The sequence below is a fragment of the Aptenodytes forsteri genome, unplaced genomic scaffold, assembly GCF_000699145.1.
Source record: "Aptenodytes forsteri isolate BGI_AS27 unplaced genomic scaffold, ASM69914v1 Scaffold32, whole genome shotgun sequence".
Classification (NCBI taxonomy): domain Eukaryota; kingdom Metazoa; phylum Chordata; class Aves; order Sphenisciformes; family Spheniscidae; genus Aptenodytes; species Aptenodytes forsteri.
The window spans coordinates 1,389,211-1,404,413 of NW_008795138.1; the positions used below are offsets into that span (position 1 = coordinate 1,389,211).

The 15,203-nt window shown below is 38.1% G+C and overlaps 1 protein-coding gene across 1 annotated transcript in view; it reads right to left on the bottom strand.

Annotated features, from left to right (window-relative positions):
* The window catches only part of GPC5 (glypican 5), an 807,080-nt gene that overhangs the window by 128,618 nt on the left and 663,259 nt on the right, over window positions 1-15,203 (bottom strand). The gene's annotated exons all lie outside the window — the stretch shown is intronic.

The window sequence follows — 15,203 nt, forward strand, 5'->3', positions numbered from 1 at the left end:
GGTTGGACGGGGCTCTGAGCAACCTGATTTAGTTGAAGATGTCCCTGCCCATGGCAGGGGTTTCCAACCTCAATGATTCTATGATTCTATGATTCTATTCTATGACCTTTAGAGGTCCCTTCCAACCCAAACTATTCTATGATTCTATGATAGTACAGCTCAGGTTGGAAGGGACCTTGAAAGATCACCTGGTCCAAGCTCTTATGGAAAAGGGGGCCTAGATGAGATTATTTAGCATCCTGTCCAGTTGTGTCTTGAAAACCTCCAGTGATGGGGACTTCACCACATCCCTGGGGAAGTTGTTCCAGTGATTGATTGTTGTCACTGTAAAAAATTTCCATATTATATCAAGATGAAGCCTCTCCCAATGCAACTTGTACCCCTTGCCCCTTGTCCTCTCCATGTGGCTTCTTGTGAAGAGAGAGCCTCTGTCCTCTTTGTAGCTACCCTTTAAGGACTGGAAAACTGTGAAAGATCTCCCCGAGCCTTCTCGTCTCTAGGGTGAAAGACCTAATTGATGTCTCCGTTTATTAAGTATACTAAAATATGCAGTCATCAGGCTCTTGACTATGGCTGACTTGCAGAAAGTAGGACACCATTTGTCCTTCACACCTTTGAAAATCTCTTCTACCTATTAAACAGATCCATTAACATCTTGGGAAGCACAGCATCTCAGCTGGCTGATTTGCACATGTTCAACCTTACCTTTACAGGGTTTTCTTTCCTTGCTGATTATTCATATTACTTCTTTTCTGAAGAGAATTTTCAAATGAAAATAATGTGTCAGCTATTTTTAAATTACCATTTTTTTCATTGCCTGCACTGTTTTATTCTTTTAATAGATATACTTTCTCCCCAGTAATTCATTTGCCACTGATGTGTTTGCATAAGACTGTCTCTTTCACATTGACCTCTATGGTTAGCCTCAACACATTTTGATTTTTTGGTGCCTTTATCTTATCCTCAACACCAATAGTATGCATAATATTACCTGGAAATCCAGATAGCATTATTACCATTACAAGTCAATGAATGCTTTCACCTTAGATAATAGTTTTTGCTGGGGAGTAAATTCAAAGATAAGTGTTAAGAATGAATAAATGATTTTGCTTGAAGCCTCAGCAGGTACTGAGTCACAACCCATTAATCTTTTCATATAGTCCTCAGCATGAACAATTAAGATCCCACTATAATGAGTCTATAAAAATAAGTCTAGTGATGTTAAATATTAAAATTTAAAACAAGCAGACAAACAGAACTTTAGAGAGTATTCAGTGAATCTTAAGTATTGCTAGCCAGAACCAAAATCAGTTCAATACAGATACACAGAAGCTTACCATTAATAGGAGATAATGCATTTTCAACTATGAATACTGTACCATAAGATCTAAATTACAAATGTGAGCATAATTCATGCTGGTGATAAACCAGATTTATATTGATGTAATTTCATTGACAGCAGCAAGGATACATCTACATAAACCTAGAGTAATGCAGTATTATGTTGTTCAGTTTACTAGCAATGGGTGTAGCTATCTATATAGCCACTGGTTGAGTTGTAGAAAACAGAACAATGGAAGAATCGTATCCAGAAAGACTATTTAATATTACAAAGCATAATGACTACCTTGTAAAATCTCATGATAGCCACTGCTGTGCTTTTCATAAAATCTAAGTCCAGTGTGGGTCAACAGACCCTGTTCCATAAAATATTGTTGGATAATTTGGGTTAGCTACTGTTGAAAAAAATAAAGTTATGTACTGTGAAGTGTCTGTGGATTTACAAACCTTAGTGAACACTTTCTTTAATTATGTCTGTAAAAAAGCAGCCTCTGTCACTATTTCAAATTGGAACATAATTCTATCTACAGTAGATGCACAGCAACAGAGACATTGGAAAACATGCTCTGGAACTAAAGATTGCCATTTACACTTATGGTCTTGCAATACATTAAACTTTTGGAAAACAGAAAATTGGGTCTTGTTTAATCTAATTTTGTCTCTTAATTGAACTTGAACTTTTGAACTTAATTGGACTATTGATATAGAACCAACATGAACAAGGTCTTCCGATTGCTTGGAGGCTGATTTGTTTCAATTTGAAGATCACGGTTATTTATTTCAACACCTGTAAGAAGCTCAGTAGTGATAGTACTCAGTGTTCGAAGGCAGCAGGAAATCCTTGAAGAAAAGCTCCATCCCTTTTCCATAAGAAAAGGAGTCAATCAACTAAATTTATTTCTTAATGCTCATTACTTTTTCAATTATAGTAGAAAAGGCTATAACAAATGAAATGAGGACTAAACACTAATAAAGTCAAACAATGCTTTTAGTTAAGATAAATTTATACTTCAGGACTTTTATCTTCTCTTTAAGTTCTTGCTGTGCAGGCAAATGGAAGGTGAGTTCCAGTTCAATGAGTTTTCTTCCATTATGTCTGGACTGTCATTAAACTCATATTAAAAGATCCAATATAGCATCACAAGGCTTTAGATCAGGTCCGCATTACGGAGTGAAAGACTGCTTTTTTCTCTCATATAGTTTCCTGAAGTTATCTCTCTCCTATGATTTAGAAAGATATGTAGCCTTTGGACTATACATTTGTCCTCCTACCTGACACTCCTGAATGACCCAGCTTCTGTGTAAGCTTTATGAAAGCCGCGCTGCAGGAGCTATCTGTATTGCAGCAGTATGCAAACTGATCTTACATTTGAATGTAGATGAACTTTCCTAGAAGAGTGGGCAAGGAAAAAAGTTTTTCTTATCTATTATGGGGCTAGGGAAAGGAAGGAGAATCAAACACAACATGGATATTACTCATCCTATTATTGCCTTCTCAGACAACTGAGACCATGTTAAGCCTTTCTGCAGAACAGAAGAAAAAGTCATTCATTAATTTCACTTAAACTGCAGTTGAGAATCAAATTTAACTCAGGTGTCTACAAGTTAGATATCTGAGTCAATTCGTCTAGGCTCATAGAGGCCTTTATCTCAACATAGAGAAAAGTGTCTCCCAAGACAATTCCTCTTGTCTTGAGAAGTATGCATGAGATAGGTTAGATGCCTTAGATGCTTTGGAATTGCCCTTTCCACTGGTTGTAGAAGCTTAGTGACCAATCTAGACATCTAAAGTTAGGTGCAATGAATTGCAACATAAGTCAACAACCTCTGAAATTATGTAGAATTTTATTCTTCAAAGCAAAATGTACTTACAGAAAAAATTTAGCAAGAGATTGTTTGCTAGGTTTCCTTTTCCTAACAAAAAAGTTCTTGCTTTAGCAGTCTGGGAGCATATGACTTTAATCAAATGGCATATTAAGTTAGGACAGATGAGTAATTCCTAAAACATATTCAGCAAATGTCACCATTTTGCTACATGAATCATCTGTAATTTTTTAAGACATAAATTATCAGAAATCATTACCCAAAGAATTTAGAATATAATTCTTGCTCTGTCATTTGTGGGAATTTCAGCAAGTTTCTAAATTATTTTGGATAGATTAGATAGGTCTCATGGAATATTTCTGTTCTCTAATGAGATGAATACAAATCCTGAGATCTGATGTGTTAACATATCTGAATATGAATTGGAAACTCAGTACTTGCTTGATTTATATGAAATAGGTCCTTAGCAGAAACAATTCTGAAAACATTTGCTAAAATAGAGATATAAAATTCAGAGCATTCCTGCTTTTGAATTTGCTTCAGTGAGCTGGACTGAAGCTATTTTTCCTTACGTACTTTAAAAAAAAGTAGCAAAAAGTGGAATAAGCTATGGTCCAGAATAGATGTAGTATCATGGGAAGAAACACATCTTGACTTGTAGGTCCTGCAGAGTAAATACTGTCTGACCACTGCTCCTCTTCTCCCTTTTTGCCTCTGTACCTTTTGAATCCTTCACTGCATGCAACTCAGCTGCCGCCCAGCCAGCGGTTGCAGCATCCCTCTGGGGGACTCAAACATCCAGCCTCCTCTTCCTGAATCAATGCTCTCACCACAGCAGTTTGGCATGAAGAGAGGTTTTCACTTCTGTCTCCATCAGATGAGCTGAAGCCTTGTCTTCAACTCCATGGGCCCCAGACGGATGGCAACAGGCATCATGAAGACATCAGGCCAGCCCCCAGTCAGACGTGCTCCCGTTCTTACTGTTTGCAGTTGGTAAACTCATGGTGGCCATACACAAGTGAACCACTTTTTAGAGGTGCCTATTTCTCTGCATTAATCATCTCACAATAACAGCTTTGCATCCCTGTGCTCTGCTAGATCCTGCTATTTATGGGGGGCTACGATGCTTAACGAGTCACTTCAGCAATCTGATTACAGCCATATGATTGTGTTGGCAATTTCAGGGTTGAATTTTTTTTTCAGTCCCACAATTGAGTACCTTGCTGAGAAGCCACATCCTAAGAAAATCTTCAATAAAAAAAAGATGAGAGATGGACATAAACCAACAAGACAAAGAGAACCGAGATTCAATAACAAAAATTTGAATGCAATCCTCTCTATGCCCAGCATTTTCTTTCCCTCAGTTACAGAAAACCAAACCATCTCATCAGTGGCAGTCAATCAACATTAATTTCAATGGAATATTTTGTGTACATTGGAGGTGAGACTTTGAATCACATGGTTTTATTTTCTTGTAACTTTTTTTTGGTCAACAAATCTTAATTATATTTTGAGATTAAAAACAACCAAAGATTTTATGCTAATACAAAATGATACATACAGAATTAAGTAGGACTGTAACTAATTAGTTTTATAAACCATGTGTTTAAATTTTATAAGTTTATTAAGCACAGAAATCAACTGGAAACAGTTAATTTATGGTTTTATTTTCTTGTAACTTTTTTTTGGTCAACAAATCTTAATTATATTTTGAGATTAAAAACAACCAAAGATTTTATGCTAATACAAAATGATACATACAGAATTAAGTAGGACTGTAACTAATTAGTTTTATAAACCATGTGTTTAAATTTTATAAGTTTATTAAGCACAGAAATCAACTGGAAACAGTTAATTTATTTAAAAAAATTACTTATACTCATTTAGCTTCTGCCTATTCAACGATGTTTTAGCTATATTTTCCACAATATTTTCTACAAGATTTATTTCATCTTCAGGCAGAATTAAAATCAATATTGTGGGTTAATTAATGACTGTATATATAGCATAAAGCTCATGAAATAACAAAAGGAGCAAATATAAAAATCGTTCAAGATGTGTAAACAAAAAACTTTTCTATATGAAATCATGTATTTCAGAAATATTTCAATTGACAGCTGCTTTCTAATGCTATATTTGCCAATAATAAAATATCTTTATTGCTCTGTCATTTTAAACTCTCTTATGAGTTGTAACTCAAAACAAGAATACACAAATAAAGATCATGATATGCCAATGATCACTTAGTAGAATTTGGATCAGCCTTTGAAAAAGAACTAAAATAAAACTCACTGTTTGCAAACATGTCTGTTTCAACATTTCTATGTTTTCACCAGCCATTCAAGTGGTAGCTGAGTTGAAATAAGCTGATTTTTTAAGTGAGCCTCACTTTTAAGGAAATTAACACCAAGATGAATAAGTTAAACTTTGCATTATACATACTGATTCATCTCAAGACACAGCATACTGGTAATTTATACCTCAGTTTATGATAACCAGGAAAGTCCTTTGCCCAGCAAAGAAGAAAACTTGTTTTTTAGTGTTGGTTTTTTTTTTTCCCTGTGATTTGTTCTAGGTCTTCACTTTGTTTTCTCATACAAAATATAGGTCATATCCATAGGCAGGAAGTTTTATGCAGGTGCTAAAAGTGCACAGTAGTAACAGATGTTATAATCCTCAGCGATGCTCTGTGCATGCTACTTCACTGTTGACAATGCTACGTGGAGCAGAGATCGTTACCGAACTTCTAGAAAGCAGGCAAAGGCACAAGTAGAAGGAAAATTAGCAGGCCTGTCTGCTGCTGTACAAAGTATTTCTGATAGCTGCAGAGAAACCTGCCTCCACACTCAGGCCAGTCAGCTGAACAAGGGAGGGAGAAAGCATGATGTTCTGCCAGAATCAGACAGCCCTGGGGAAACCAGAGACAGAAATAGATGCAGAAAGCCTAGCCACCTCACTGAACACACTCTGCAAAATGGTTATGATTAGTGGAGATCATGAGAAGAGAGCTGGAAAATGGTTAAGAAGGTGGAAAGAAATGTCAGTCATACTCACTCAGCTGGTTACAATAGTACCGAAACCACCTGCTCAACTTCTTACTCAGGATCCCTCAGATTTCTTCAAGGCTACAAGCTGTCCTCCCAAACACTGCTTGCTTTCTCAGGTCTTGGCATAGCATTCCTAGCAGTCTGTCCATGCTTCCTAGCCTCCTCAAGTGCAGGATCAAGTCACATGTGCTCTTTTTCCCTGTGCTGGTTTGCCTATTGGTCTATTCACATAGAGCTTCCTCCAGCTCCGAGTGGCATCAAACCACTAGTAGTTTTTCCTCAACTGGGTCTCCATAGCAGCAAATTCCAGCCTTTTCAATCAGCTGGTGCTGCTCTTGGCACTGCTGGTCCTGACCTAAAAAATGTGAATAGTTTAATCCTGGGGTGGGCAGGGAACCTGCCTGTGAAACAGAAAGGGTAGCGCAGAGTTGGGGAATAGAAGAAACAACAAGAACACGCATTGTGGGCAAAATGGTTAAACAGAAATAGCTCCTGGTGACTTAATAATGAGGATACACAGCTCATATGGAGCTTTTTTTGATAAAAACTCAGAATCACTTTGCTGAAAAAGAGGGGGAATGCAAAGAGGTTAATTGCTATTTCCCAACACAGTAGGTAGAAAGGTTGGGCTGGTATTTAGGTCTTCCGAATCGCTGTCCACTGGTCACACTAGATTGCGCTGGCAATGGCGAAGAGCTATACACTAATTGGTCCTTAACAGAAATTTATCCCCAGGAGCTAATTTCACTACCTTTAAACTAAGAGTAATAATAACTGCTGCTCAGTTCTGACATACGTAACAACATTACACTTAAGAGAGATTCATTTGGCTGGTGTTATCATGTTAAATGGTGTGTGGCCATTGATAAACAGATGTAAAATTTCCAGCCTTTCAGTTGGAAAATGAAAATGGAGAAATAAAGACGAAGTTAAGTGAATAGGATCTTTACTCCTGTGCCTTTATTTCTGAAGTGATGTAAATGCAAGATATCTTTAAACTTTGCAAATCAGGACACTCCATTAATTGGAAAAAACAATGTATGTGGGAAATCTACTGTATAGTGACATAAAATTTAATACCAGACAGCACTTACAACACCAATACAAACCTCAAAAATTTTTGCTTAACAGATGCTCTCAGTATAAGCCCTGTGACAAAAGGGAAAAAAAAGAGGACATATGTCAACTGCCCTTTGAATATGGTAAAAATAAGTTGAGAAAACTTAGGACTAAGGTGATAACAAAAGTTCTATTTTTATCCAGTGGCACTTGCACTGATTTCTAAGAAGAGTGAGAAGCCAGGAGTTTTAGTTCCCTGTTTTACCCCTTTTCTCTCCCCACTACTTTGACCTGAAGTGCACCATGTATATAAACTGTATGGGAGTTTCTTTAGTATAATGACTCTAAAGGATGTTTTTATACTGCCAAAACAAGAAAGTCCAACAGAGGGAAAAGCTGAAAACCTGAAGTTCCCATAGGAAGGAGGCTGCAATTTGTAAATACCTTTGTTGACAGAAGTATCATGTTAATTCAATAAACAAATTGCACCAGAAATATTCTGACTTTGTGGCATCATTTTTTCCCCAATAGAAATATTCTCAGCAAAGAAGAAGCAACTACATCCAGCATGTGGAGTTCAGATGCTGGAATTTAAATATAGACAATATCAGCTTGTTTTCATGACAGAAAATGACAGCAGAAAAAGCCATTTTATGTGGTATTGTTAGAACAATTGAATACAAGCAGGCAGTGGGAGGCCTCTTTGAGGGCTTGGTAGGGTTTCACCAGTGTACCTGCTTTCCAGTTTTGCAAGAAACATATGTGAATATGTTTCAGCACGTGCAGAGGCATCCAAAGTATATATACTTACATATGGACCGATACAATAGGAAAAACGGTCCTGATTGTGACTACATCAGTAGCTTTTGTCAAGTATGGAACTTTTATTCCCTCTTCTTTACTCCTTTGATGAATAGAGATATTTTCAGATCATAATGCCAATCGTTCCCATTGAGGAAAGAAAAAGATTAAATGAAAAACAGGCAGCCTATCCATACTATCCATATCTATTTTTATTGTGTTCAGAAATATATAAGCACTCTACTTTATCAAGCAGAAGCAGTGAAGGTAGAGTTGAAAAAGGAGGATTCCTTTTTCCTGACCCATTCTTCATTGTTGCCTTAAAATGTTTTCTGAGCAAAGTGAAAATAAGTTGTAAGAAAACAAGTCCAGGTTTATCTAAAGAAACTGCATGAGAACAGCGATGTCTTCTATGGAAAGTGTTGTACTGTTCTAACTGCTTTGATCAGTAAAAAAAAAGGAACCCTAGTATTTGCTAATTATCTTGTAGTAGAAAAAAATGTTTAAGGCAGCTAAAAAGTCCATGCCCCAAAGACCTTCCAAATTAAAATGAATGTTGTGAGCTCACTAAACAAATACTAGGAAAAATGTATTCTGTGCTGTTGGCTTACACTCTAAGCAGCTGCTCTTGAGTCTGTGGGCTGCACAGGCTGTAATAAAGATATGATATATACAGTTTATCTACTAAAAAAAGCTTTGTACAAGTCTCCATTAACCCTATATAAACAGAATTTGTAGTGAACAAGTCAAGTGCTCACGCCCCCTTTAAAAAAAAGGTGTATTAGTGAAGCCACTAAATACCTTTTCTTCAGTGTTTATGACAGTATATTTAGAAAACAAGATTGGCTGTATAGTTTGCTGCAAAATTTCCTTATAACCAGATGCTCTTTTGAGACCAGAGTCCTGCTGACTGGCACAAGAAGCATCTGGCCAGCTGTCAGGATTGATTTGGCTCAGTAGAAACTGGCAGCAATAACAGAATGGAGGAAGGCTGCAATTACACTAGGCAGTAACTGCTCCACTTCCAATAGTTGGAAGCATAACCAAATACCCTTGACACCTGATAAAAAAGAGCTGATACAATGCTTGGTTCCTGCATTAGCAAAAAAAGATTTCATATAGTTGCACCAGCACTGCATTGTCAGCACCCTACAAAAATCCTGCAGGAGTAAAAAGGGGAAACTTGAGAAGAACAACATTTAGAGAAAAAAAAAAGCTGCACTTCCTCCTTCATCCTTTTCACTAGCTGCTCTGTGCATAAGCCTCCACAGGTTTTATTCTGTGTCTATTAATAAATCAGATTTGCAGTGTCCCTGTAAGACATTCTTTTGGAAATTTTTGGACTTTGCTTAAACTATGTGAATCCTCACAGGACAGAAAACCCAGACTTTAAAGAAAAATAGGCTGGAAGGAGTCTTTCTGCTGCCTTCAGTGAGAGCTGGCACGAGCTACAGTCAGCTGGCACGTGATAGACTCCATGGCAGTTTGTATGTGTCACTTGTGTGTTGTCAGCTCACACTGACACTAACCAGACTGCAAGGTGAGAAGATGGAAGGGGAGAGGGGGAAGAAGAGCATATCTACAATACCTCTGTCTGTCATCTTATTCAGCTTCTTCTGTCTGTACTTGTAGGCCATTTTATACTCTGGTATTGAGAACACCTGTACAAATACATGGCTATTTCATCTGTAAGACTGCAAGATGTTGAGAGGGTTTTAAAGAAAGAACAGAGCTCCTGCAGACAGCAGGGATGTAAAATACCACCAAATTATCTTGCAGAAATCTAGCTCCAAAACCCAAGCTAAAGTGGACTATTTCATGCTTATCCAGGTTTCAGTCTGTCGCAGAGCCAATAGCAGCATAATAACCTCATTGAGAGTGTGTGCTAAAGTGCAAGAGACTGCAAACTTCCTCTTGTCCTACAGGAAGGGAGTACTACTCTTTCAGTAGAAAAAATACGTTTTTTTCTGAGTAATGTAACCTGGAGGACATTAAATTCCTTACAGAACAAACAGAATTTTAAAACACCTGGAAAACTTAGATAAATATGCAACTTGGGTAAAGAACAAGATTTTCCCCTCTACACAGCTAGTTTATATCTTAAAAAAAACAGATAGCTTTCAAACCATAGATGTTTCATGGTAGAATTATTTCCCTACTGCTGTGTATGTGGACTGTTTTAACTTTAATAGATGTATCTCTGTTATGCAAACAACCGCACACCCCCATACATCTCCACTGAATGTGTAAATAGCACACTAGTATTTTTCTTTGCCCCTATTGAATATTGCTTTTCATTAGAACAGCCTGGACTGTTCTAAAAACTCTTCCTTTACACATATACATGCATCATTCTTTGACAGTCATGCTGGAACAAGTGTTTAAAAAATCATCAAGGAAGGAGGTGAACCAGCCTGCATCCCTGAGGTCATGCTAATGGAGACAGTGTGCTTTGCTGGTTCCACTGCCATTGTCATAAAGACTTGGTGTTTTCCATGGCTAAACATGCAAGTGCTTAGATACTACTCAAAACTTCATTACTTTTATTTATTGGTATTAAAAAGTCAAAGAAAAATTACTCCTGTCTTATTTACTGCCATCTCTTACTATGCTTGTTTACTTTAGCTGCTAAAATGCTCATGGCAGGAAGCTATCATTGCACTTCTTTCTAGGGCAGTACGCACTATAAGTTTGGATTGACTCTGCTATGTATCATAACTCATGTGGAAAGTATGCATTAAAGACTTCCCAGACTGACAAAAATCAGTATTATCTAGAACGAATGGGACCTCTGAGCTTTCTCCAAAAAGTGATTAGTAATACATATTCAAATTACCTAAGACTGAATTTTCATTAACTCCTTCACGGAATCACAGAATCAAAAAAAAGTTAAGGTTGGAGGGGACCTCTGGAGGTCATCTGGTCCAACCCCTGCTGCTCAGGCAGGGCCACCTAAAGCTGGTTACTGAGGATCATGTCCAGATGGCTTCTGAATATCTCCAAGGATGGAGACACAACCTCCCTGGGCAACCTGTGCCAGTGCTCGGTCAACCTCACAGTCAAAAAGTGTTTCCTGATGTTCAGAGGGAACCTCCTGTGTTTCAGTTTGTGCCCATTGCCTCTGGTCCTGTCACTGGGCACCACTGAAAAGAGCCTGGCTCTGTCCTTTTTGCACCCTCCCTTCAGGTTTTTGTATACATTGATGACATTTCCCCTGAGCCTTCTCTTCTCCAGGCTGAACAGTCTCAGCTCTCTCAGCCTTTCCTCATATGTGACGTGCTCCTGACCCTTAATCACGTTTGTGGCCCTTCACTGCAGTCTCTCCATTATGTCCATGTCTCTCTTGTACCGGGAAGCCCGGAACTGGACATAGGACTCCAGGTGTGGCCTCACCAGTGCTATTCAGCTGTACAGAGGGGAAGGATCACCTCCCTTGAGGTGCTGACTGCAGCCCAGGATACCATTAACCCTCTTTGCGACAAGGGCACATTGCTGGCTCACGTTCAATTTGGTGTCCACCAGGACCCCTACATCATTTTCTGCCGAACTGCTTTCCAGTTGGTTGGCCCCCAGCCTGCACTGGTGCATGCGGTTGTTCCTCCCCAGGTGCAGGACTTTGCAGTTCTCCCTGTTGAACTTCATGAGGTTCCTGTCAGCTCATTTCTCCAGCCTGTCCAGGTCCCTCTGGCTGGCAGCACAACCCTCTGGCATATCAGTCACTCCTCCCAGTTTGGTGTCATCAGCAAACTTTCTGAAGGTACACTCTGCCACATCATCCAGATTATCCTTAATATCCTCATCTAGAATATGCTATGTATTTGAAAAGCGCTATCATAGGATTACTGTAAACGTTATCACTGTTGCATTATTGTCTGGGAACATAAGGATCCAGTGTAACATATAGCCCATATGAAAAGTTCAGTAGGTTTTGAGTATGTAGTTGTATTTAGAATATTAAAATTATTGCAAAAATGTAATATATGAATTTTAAAAATCTGAATAAATCACTTAAAGATTAACAGACAAACAAACAAACGTGTCAATCAAAATTACATAGCAGCTAGATATTCTGTAATCTGTTATTGGTCTCAGGTTTTACAGAACAAAATAAAGGTGTAGAAGAGGACAGATTACTGTGACCTATCTTTTCTAGAGTAGATTCTATTAAGCAAAGAATAAAGTGTCTGTTCGCACCCTCTTAATGGATTTAAACCATTGGATCAATAGTAACGGATAAAACTAAACCACTTAAGAAGGTATTGCATTAATAAAATCCCTTGCACCTGTCTCTGTAAAAGAGGATAAACAGAGCAGAGTTTCAGGGGGTAATTAAGAGAGCATCAGGTTGCAGAGAAAGGCTTAAAGGGGACAAATTAGCCTTTGCTGTACATGGAGATAAAGCAAAGGTCTGCAAGGCTGAGCTACACATTACAAGCTTTTACAGGCAGATTAAAAGGTTTTGGGTTTTTTTTAAAGATGCCATGGGGATATCATATGACAAAATGTCTTGAGGCTGTTTATATAACTAATAAAAAAGATGGTAAACTGCTGTGCTGGAGCTACCCTTAGGGCTGCTTGTTGATCTTATTTATTGCAGCCAGAATTATACTTGATTCATAGCTGTTCTTGTATTCGTTCTGTAGAATGCCTACTGGGACATATGGGGAAAAATGTGAAGATTCAGTATGATTTTATTGCATTTTAATAATAAAATGTGCTAGTTGTAATACTTTTATGAGCTTGTTAGTTTATAAATACGATCCTCCCTTTCTCAAGCCTCAGTGACTGAATCCCTTATATTCATGCCCTTCACACTCTTATTCATTCTGAGACGGCAGCTGTCGTCAGAGTTTCACAGAGCTCCGGGCCAAGGAGGCCCTTATATCACCTGGCCTCACTTCTTGGAGGTGGATATCCACACAGTTTCATTGCTATATTGTCATGACTGACTAACTTTCAGTAGTTTCAACAAGCAAGTGCTGAAGAAGATCTGGTTGACTATGTCTATCACCAAAGGTTACTAGGTAAACTACAGAGTACCAGGTCTTTGCAAGTATTTAAAAATGCTTATAAAAGAGAATCAGAAAGTGGCAGTAAATGACCAGTTTTCACTGTGGATGGAGGCCATCAATGAAGTTCCGTAAGAGTTTGTGCTGGGCCCTACATCATTCTACATATTCATAAATGACTTGGAAAAGAGGTTGAGGATGACCTAGAAAAGAGGTGAAAAGCAAAATGAAAATGTTGCTGATGATACTAAGCCATCTGAAGTAGCGAAGACCAGGGCCAACTATGAAGGATACACGAAGGGATCTTATGGGATTTGGGAAGAAAATAGTTAACAAAATGCAATGTAGATAAATATAAAGTGATGTTCGTGGCAAAGAATCATCTTCCACTCTGAGTTCTGAGTCAACCACTATCAATCAGAGGAAAGATCTCGAAGTTATAACAGAGCAAATAATGATATTCGGTTAATCTCAGTAACAATAACTACTGAGTTATTAGAAATGAAACACAGAATAAAATGGAGAATGTCATTATAAAGGTGTATAAATAATTTTGCTTACTGTGTGTGGTGTAGGTCCCCAGAAAACAAAAGGATATGAGGAACTGGATAAAGTTAAGAGAAAGGCAAGAAAGAATATGAAAAATATGAAACAATATCTGTACAAGGAATAAATAAGTAGTCTGGGACTCTTCTGCCTGAAAAAGAAACGACTGAGGGGGAAATGATAGAGCATGTAGAGAACTGATCTATTGTTCCCTGCCCCTTGACAGCAAAGGAACTAGTAGGCATCAAATGAAGCTGTCAGCTGTCAGGTTCAAAACACAGTTACAGATAGACTGTGCATCACCTTGACACAGAGTGTTGCAGATGATAAAAATGTAAATGGGCTCGTAGGAAGACTAGACAAATTCATGTCAAAAAAATCCATACAAACCATTTCTGTCTCAGGTAGTCTTGTAGGCTAGAAGAAGTATTACCATATGCTCTTGTGTTTTTTCTCTGGACATTTACTTTCAGTTGCTGTTGGAAACAACCTCTTGTGCTAGCTTAACCTTTGGTTAATCTTGTTTGATGTCGTAGTATCAATTGTCCCAGTGATGGGGCAAATCTACAAAATCTAACAAGACAGCTAAAACAAAGAATGAAGACAATGAAGGCATTTATTGAAAACAAAAAAACCTCATCTTTTCTCTCCCTTCTGAACTATCTTCAGTGAAGTGTTTCACCTAAGGTTATCTTCAAATCACTTTGTTCCTATAGGATTGCTTTAAGGATAAAAGTTTGTGGTCTAATGTAGGTAATTACTATTACCCAGCCAAATTTTTCAATCAATCAACTACATTATATTGTAGGAATTTGGGAGATTAATGATAACACAGTATCTATGGGACAAAGAAATCAAACATCTTCTAACTTCAACTGTAGGTGACATGGAAGAGTACAATCCTAGAAAAATGACTCAGTGGCAAGCAGCGGGCATGAGGTTCAACCTGCCCTAATACTAAAAGTGCAGCTATACTTGTCTAAATTACCATTATAGTCAACAGAGACTCAATGAATACCTCCATGAGGAGTAAGGGAATGATTCAACCAATGGGAGTTTTCTTCAGATACATAAGCAAAAGCATCTCATGGCATTTGAAGTGCCCAAAAGCATTTGCTCAGAGATGACAGATATTATACTAGACCTACAATGGAACTGTATTCTTCTGGACTCACAGCTGGAGGCCTGGCAGCATGCATGAAAGCATCTCAAATGTTTAAGCAACTTAATCACATCCTCTGTGTTTCCCTGAGGATGAAGTGATCAGTCTCTACACTCCATCAACAATATCAACTATATTTACATTAATTAAGAATAGAATAGCATAGCACAGCATAGCACAGCATAGCACAGCATAGCATAGCATAGCATAGAACAGTTCTAGTTGGAAGGGACGTACAACGATCACCTAGTCCAACTGTCTGACCAATTCAGGGATGACCAAGTTAAAGCATGTTGTTAAGGGCCATTGTCCAAATGCCTCTTAAACACTGACAGGCTTGGGGCATCAACCACCTCTCTAGGAAGCCCGTTCCAGTGTTTGACCACCCTCTCGGTAAAGAAATGCTTCCTAACG